This window comes from Rhinolophus sinicus, linkage group LG14 (assembly GCF_036562045.2).
Source record: "Rhinolophus sinicus isolate RSC01 linkage group LG14, ASM3656204v1, whole genome shotgun sequence".
Lineage (NCBI taxonomy): Eukaryota > Metazoa > Chordata > Mammalia > Chiroptera > Rhinolophidae > Rhinolophus > Rhinolophus sinicus.
Genome location: NC_133763.1, coordinates 55,608,201 through 55,616,105, shown reverse-complemented (window position 1 = coordinate 55,616,105; position 7,905 = coordinate 55,608,201). Strand labels below are relative to the sequence as shown.

The 7,905-nt window shown below is 52.2% G+C and overlaps 1 non-coding gene across 1 annotated transcript; it reads left to right on the top strand.

Annotated features, from left to right (window-relative positions):
* The first annotated feature begins 4,523 nt into the window (after positions 1–4,523).
* On the top strand, positions 4,524–4,642 carry LOC141568759 (5S ribosomal RNA). The gene has a single exon (XR_012491956.1). It is a non-coding gene; the product is annotated as a 5S ribosomal RNA (ribosomal RNA).
* The last annotated feature ends 3,263 nt before the right edge of the window (positions 4,643–7,905 follow it).

The following is a 7,905-nucleotide window of genomic DNA, read 5'->3' as shown; positions in this document are numbered from 1 at the left end:
TCCCCTTTTTTATTTTTTGAGATCGTGCCTGGCTTAGGTGGTCAGTACAGACATTCTCACTTACCCGTCATTGGATATCCTTCATCAAAGCGATCGACTCCTGTCTTAGGTTGTAAGACATCCACTGATCATTACCCGTCATTGGCTACCGATCTCCTTCGGGGTTAGACAGGGGCAGTGGCTTTTGGTTTATTAGCCATGTGGAGCCTTATTTTGTGAATTTCTCCATAAATATCTGTGACTATCCCCATCACAGCTTCTGTGATGCAGGGGAGGAAACATAGTATCAGGAGGATCACAACAGGCGGAATTACAAGGGGAGGGGGGCATAATTTGAAGCATTGAAGAGTATGATGGCAATACATTGTGAAAACTAGAGACAAGTTTGTTGAGAGTATCAGCTATATCGGTGTTTAAAGGAGAGGTCTCTTGCAGTGTCAAGACCTCTTTATGAAACTGGATAAGATCAAGAGTAACATTTTTTTCTTACACGGTCTGTGAGACTCATACCTCATAGCAGAAAAATGTTTATTCCAATCACCCTTTGTCTGTTAACAGCCGAAGCATAAAGTCCCATGATGTCTTACCTTCTCAGGGTCAAGTCACCCATATTGTAACAGTTCTGTTGAGATAAGTGGTGGGAACTGATCTTCATTGCCCTCATGACTTCTCTCACAATCAGGTGAGAGAGGAAAGCCAGAGACAGCAATGGCTTTTGCCAGGCAGGGGGAAGGGGAGGAAAGGCTCCTTTTTGGATCTTCTAAGGCAGCTCATTGGGGGTCCCCACTCGGTTCCGCCCGGCTTAGGTTGTATCTCCCGTGAGATATCTTACCCGTCTTTGGCTGCAAACCATCTTTGGGGGACCAGACAGAGAGACATAAGGTGTAAACACAAGAATGGAACAGTAGGGGCGTGGATGGGTATCTATAGATGTCTTTTCTTCTGTGGGCTGTCGTTCATGGTATGGTTTAACACCGACCAGGAATTCACAAAGGTTTTTCTTCCGGACCTGGAGAAATACAAGCAAAGCCTCTTCCCCGTGTTATCTCGCGGGGAGAAGTAGGATCAGCTTCCCCACGTAATATTTTAAACAAAGGTTGTAATTCACCGGTTGTCAACCGCAACTGAGGTCTAATCCAGTTAATGCCTCCCAGTAGCTTTTGGAAATCATTTAACGTTTTTAAACAATCTCGCCGGATTTGTATTTTTTTGAGGCACAATGGCCTGAGGCATTAAACAATATCCCAGATAAGAGTAAGGAGGCACTTGCTGAATTTTTTCTGGGGCTATAACTAGCCCATAATTGTGGAGCTTTTCTTGTAAATGAGCAAAAGCAGCAAGCAACTTTGGTTCACAAGAGTGGGCAAGAAGTATGTCATCCGTGTAGTGGATGATGTAAATATCTGGAAATGTCCTTCGGGTAGGTTTTATTGCAGCTGATACAAGTTTTTGACATAATGTAGGGCTACTAGCCATTCCCTGAGGTAGCACTAGCCAATGATAGCTCTTAAAAGGTTCTTGTAAATTAACGGAAGGAACACTGAAAGCAAATCCAGGGCAGTCATCAGGATTTAAAGGTATAGTATAAAAACAATCTTTTAAGTCCAAAACAATTTTACATGTGTGTTTTGGTGTGGCTGCAGGACCGGGCAAGCCTGTCTGTAAGGCTCCCCTTAATTTCATGGTTTTATTAACTTTTTGTAAATCTTGTAATAATCTCTATCTGCCAGATTTTTTTTTTTTTTTTTTAATTAATTACAAACATGGGAGAATTCCCGGGAGAATTGGAGGGGGCAATGTGTCCCTTTTTAAGTTGCTCCTGTACTAGCAGCTTGGCGGCTTGAATCTCTTTTCTGTTGATAGGGGCCTCGGGCAGTGGATCTAGCCCTGCAACTACACTTGGAGGAGAGCTTAATTGTAACCTAGGCTTCTATTCTGATTGAGATTCTAATAAAGGCCCAGTCTGTTGAGCCTGGACTAATTGCATTTGAACAGAGAGGGAAGTGAGTGCAGCTTGTAATCTTTGCACCTCTGCTTCCCAGGGGGATCCAGTTTGGGTTGATCATTCTCAGAGTATCTGATTCCCTCGTGTCTAGGATCGATCACATCCCTAACCAAATTCCATAAGGAAAAAGTATCTACTGGTACTTCAGAGGGTCCACGAGCATCATAATATCCCTGTAAACGCTCTCTCACCTTTTCCCAAGTTTCTAAGTTTAAAGTCCCTTCTTCGGGGAACCAGGGACATATTTGTACTACAAATTCTAAAAATCGAAGCAACTGTGCTTCACTGGTTTTAACTCCTCTAGCTTTTAGCATGCTCCTTAACATGTGAGTAAACAGCCTTTTACTGTTACCCTGTCCCATTTTATTTTACTCCCGACTATGGTATCTCACCGCTTTCACTAACCTTATTCGACGCGTCTCGTTTGCAAGCGGAGTCCTTCACTGATTCCCCAGTAGTCAGGTCCCTGTTCGGGCGCCACTTGTCGGAGCCTGCCGACGAGACGAACGGTTCCTGAAGTGGGGAGTGAGGATTGAGAGAAAAAATTGGACAAGAGACAAAGATGGGATCGGGAGGGCGAGCAGTTCTGACTGGACTGCTGCGCCTGTTTGATTTTTCAGCATTCTTTTATACAGACAGAAACAAGAAGGTTACATAAAGCGGCTGAGGCAGCAAGTACAGATTAGTTATGTTTCTCCAAAGTTTGGCCCTGACTGTCTTTAGACCTTTTGAGATTGTCCCATTCCCAGAACAGCAGGTGTCTGTTTCTGTTTGTTCTTTATGCTTATCGGAGTTCCCCTCAGCCATCCTCCCAACCTCTGCTTGTAGTTACATTTTCTTAACCCTTGATGCTCCAGCTCCCCACACCACCACAAGGGGAAGAGCAGGCACGCAGGCACACAACCCTCACAACGAGGGTGCCTGGGGCTGCCACTCTCCGCCAGGCGGGACCCTGGGCAGGGCTCGAGCCCACCGGCACTCCGGAGACCCTGGCGGCCCCGCTCCGGGGCTTTGAGGTGACTGCCAAAGCCCGGGCACTGCCTCCTTAGCAGGCCCAGCCCCGGCTCCACCACACACCGGTGGAGAAGCTGCCACCGCAACACAGCCTCAGTGCGTCCGTCCCAGTCCGTGTCCCAGCCTGTGCGTCCCCCCCACCCTCAACCTCCACCCCCTGTCCGTCTGGCTCTGCGACATGCCTGTTGGGCTGTGGCTCTCGCTCAGGAGCTCTCTCCCCGCGTGCCAGCCCCCTCTTTCTCTGTCTCTGTCCATGTCTCTCTGTACGTCTAGATACATACATGCACATATACGTGTATATTTCCATCTCGCTCCCTCCTCCTCCTCCTCCCCCCCCCCCGTTCTGTCTGTCGGTCCCTGTCCTGCGGGGACTCTAGTCCCTCTGCCCGCACAAGAACGCAGGATATGGCGAGGCCAAGAAGGAACACCAACGGAGCCATGGATAGGGGTCTCATAGCACCATTTCTCACGGGCGGCTGGCTCGGAGACACAGCAAGCCGGAGCCGCACGATCCCCAACCTGCCGGCCGCTTCTCTGCCAACCAACCGACCCACCAACCGACCGACACGCCAAGCCGGCCAACTGCAATCCGCGCCCCTCTGCAATTTGCAGTCCACCATCCGCGCTTCCTAGCTTGGCCACCGCAGCTGTACCGGTGGCCTATGGCCAACTGGCAACAGCTGACGGCCAAGCGGTCACAGCTGATGACCGTGCACCACCCGAGGCAGCACCCCTCCACGCGAGGCCCAGAGCCTGGAAACGGCTCTCTGGGACTCTGTCGCCACAGTCCCCGCCTGTCTCTCTCCGCCTCTCTCTTGCTCCGTCTCTGGCCTTCTCTCATCCTCTCTCTCACCTCCCTGGGTCAGGAGAGGTGACGTGTAGCCAGTGAAGGGACCGGAGATCGGGCGGGACGCTGGTCGCTGAGGAGGGGCGAGGGCCCGGACGGAAGGCTGTGTGACGAAGGGTGACGGCAGACTGGAGCCGCTGCACCCTGGTGGCACGGGTGGCTCCCCGTGGCTTTGGGCCAGTCGGTGGGGCCGGCCAGTGCCAGGGCCAGGGCCGCGCGTGCCTAGGGCCGGAGGGGCCTGAGAGGACCCTGCGACCCCCTCGCTTGCCACGAGCGGGGGACCGCAGAGCAGCCAGGCGGGTCTGGGGTGGTGGGGCTGGGGGTGGGGGTGAGCGGGGTTGGGGGGGGCGGGGTGTAAGCCGTACGGGGCCCGGGGAGTCCCAGGATGCCAGGGCGCCGAGACTTCTGTCACCGTCAGGGAAGTGACAGAGGCCCGTGGAGCCACGGGTGGCGCGGAGGGGCCTCGCTGCGGGCCAAGAGTAGCCCGCCGCCCACGCCGGCGGCGTCCGGGGGAGGCGGGGAGCAGGCGGGAGGCGCGGCGCCGGCGGAGCCGGCCCGCGAGGAGATGCTCGCCACCCGAGCGGCCCAGCAGCACGGCGCACGCTCACGAGGCAGGCCGGGTGCAGGCTCTTGGGGCGCCGGGAGCCAGATCCCAGCGTCTACGGCCATACCACCCTGAACGCGCCCGATCTCGTCTGATCTCGGAAGCTAAGCAGGGTCGGGCCTGGTTAGTACTTGGATGGGAGACCGCCTGGGAATACCGGGTGCTGTAGGCTTTTGCTCGCCTCTCCTTTTGCGCCGCCGCCCCGGCGTGGCTCCCTCCGAACCCCTGGCGCCCCTTGCCCCTCTTCTGCCGCCCAGCCAGCCGAAGGTACCCCTGGCCAGCGGCGGGTCAGCCGCCCGGCACTACAAGCTCGCAGCCCGGGCCGCACGCCAGGCCCGTCGGCCCCGGCTCCCCCCCACACCCTCTTCTCAGTCCTCTTCGCTCCCGCAGGCCGACAGCCGCAGCCCTTCGCCGAGCCGCGGTCGCCGCTGTCGCCGCCGCTGCCATCGCCGCGCTCCCTCCCGCTCCCCGCCCCCGCCGCCCCCAAAGCCCAAGCCCAGGGCTGCCTGCCGGCGCAGGCCTCCACCAGGCTTTCTCCATCCCAGGACGTGCCGGTCCTTTGCACCTCGGCCCGAGCCCAGGGGACGACCATCCCTGTGCCTGCACCTGGGCCCCGAGACACAGGATAGGCGTGTCCTCCGGCAAACGGGATGCCCACCCGCCCCGCCCCACCGGGGGCCTCTGTCTCTGCTGGCAGGCACCTCGCCCCACACCCCCGCGCGCGCGCGCCCCCTCCCGTCTCCCACAAGAGCCAGGAGCCCTCGGTTCCCGCCGGCCGCAGTGGCCCCGACACACAGGGGAAAAAGAGCCGGGACAAACCAGGGGACGGAGAGAGCAGCACCCCAACACCCCGCACGCCCTCGGGCTCCAGGAGAGACCACCATGTCGGAGCCTGCCGACGAGACGAACGGTTCCTGAAGTGGGGAGTGAGGATTGAGAAGAAAATAGACAAGAGACAAAGATGGGATCGGGAGGGCGAGCAGTTCTGACTAGACTGCTGCGCCTGCTTGATTTTTCAGCATTCTTTTATACAGACAGAAACAGGAAGGTTACATAAAGCGGCTGAGGCAGCAAGTACAGATTAGTTATGTTTTTCCAAAGTTTGGCCCTGACTGTCTTTAGACCTTTTGAGATTGTCCCATTCCCAGAACAGCAGGTGTCTGTTTCTGTTTGTTCTTTATGCTTATCGGAGTTCCCCTCAGCCATCCTCCCAACCTCTGCTTGTAGTTACATTTTCTTAACGCTTGATGCTCCAGCTCCCGGAATTCCCCCTTTTTTATTTTTTGAGATCGTGCCTGGCTTAGGTGGTCAGTACAGACATTCTCACTTACCCGTCATTGGATATCCTTCATCAAAGCGATCGACTCCTGTCTTAGGTTGTAAGACATCCACTGATCATTACCCGTCATTGGCTACCGATCTCCTTCGGGGTTAGACAGGGGCAGTGGCTTTTGGTTTATTAGCCATGTGGAGCCTTATTTTGTGAATTTCTCCATAAATATCTGTGACTATCCCCATCACAGCTTCTGTGATGCAGGGGAGGAAACATAGTATCAGGAGGATCACAACAGGCGGAATTACAAGGGGAGGGGGGCATAATTTGAAGCATTGAAGAGTATGATGGCAATACATTGTGAAAACTAGAGACAAGTTTGTTGAGAGTATCAGCTATATCGGTGTTTAAAGGAGAGGTCTCTTGCAGTGTCAAGACCTCTTTATGAAACTGGATAAGATCAAGAGTAACATTTTTTTCTTACACGGTCTGTGAGACTCGTACCTCATAGCAGAAAAATGTTTATTCCAATCACCCTTTGTCTGTTAACAGCCGAAGCATAAAGTCCCATGATGTCTTACCTTCTCAGGGTCAAGTCACCCATATTGTAACAGTTCTGTTGAGATAAGTGGAGAGAACTGATCTTCATTGCCCTCATGACTTCTCTCACAATCAGGTGAGAGAGGAAAGCCAGAGACAGCAATGGCTTTTGCCAGGCAGGGGGAAGGGGAGGAAAGGCTCCTTTTTGGATCTTCTAAGGCAGCTCATTGGGGGTCCCCACTCGGTTCCGCCCGGCTTAGGTTGTATCTCCCGTGAGATATCTTACCCGTCTTTGGCTGCAAACCATCTTTGGGGGACCAGACAGAGAGACATAAGGTGTAAACACAAGAATGGAACAGTAGGGGGCGTGGATGGGTATCTACAGATGTCTTCTCTTCTGTGGGCTGTCGCTCATGGTATGGTTTAACACCGACCAGGAATTCACAAAGGTTTTTCTTCCGGACCTGGAGAAATACAAGCAAAGCCTCTTCCCCGTGTTATCTCGCGGGGAGAAGTAGGATCAGCTTCCCCACGTAATATTTTAAACAAAGGTTGTAATTCACCGGTTGTCAACCGCAACTGAGGTCTAATCCAGTTAATGCCTCCCAGTAGCTTTTGGAAATCATTTAACGTTTTTAAACAATCTCGCCGGATTTGTATTTTTTTGAGGCACAATGGCCTGAGGCATTAAACAATATCCCAGATAAGAGTAAGGAGGCACTTGCTGAATTTTTTCTGGGGCTATAACTAGCCCATAATTGTGGAGCTTTTCTTGTAAATGAGCAAAAGCAGCAAGCAACTTTGGTTCACAAGAGTGGGCAAGAAGTATGTCATCCGTGTAGTGGATGATGTAAATATCTGGAAATGTCCTTCGGGTAGGTTTTATTGCAGCTGATACAAGTTTTTGACATAATGTAGGGCTACTAGCCATTCCCTGAGGTAGCACTAGCCAATGATAGCTCTTAAAAGGTTCTTGTAAATTAACGGAAGGAACACTGAAAGCAAATCCAGGGCAGTCATCAGGATTTAAAGGTATAGTATAAAAACAATCTTTTAAGTCCAAAACAATTTTACATGTGTGTTTTGGTGTGGCTGCAGGACCAGGCAAGCCTATCTGTAAGGCTCCCCTTCATTTCATGGTTTTATTCACTTTTCTGAAATCTTGTCATAATCTCTATCTACCAGATTTTTTATTATTTTTTTTTAATAACAAAATGGGAGAATTCCAGGAGAATTGGAGGGGCAATGTGTCCCTTTTAAGTTGCTCCTGTACTAGCAGCTTGGCGGCTTGAATCTTTTCGGTTGATAGGGGCCTCGGGCAGTGGATCTAGCCCTGCAACTACACTTGGAGGAGAGCTTCATTGTAACCCAGGCTTCTATTCTGATTGAGATTCTAATAAAGGCCCAGTCTGTTGGGGCTGGACTAATAGCATTTGAACAGAGAGGAAGTGAGTGCAGCTTGTAATCTTTGCACCTCTGCTTCCCAGGGGGATCCAGTTTGGGTTGATCATTCTCAGAGTATCTGATTCCCTCGTGTCTAGGATCGATCACATCCCTAACCAAATTCCATAAGGAAAAAGTATCTACTGGTACTTCAGAGGGTCCACGAGCATCATAATATC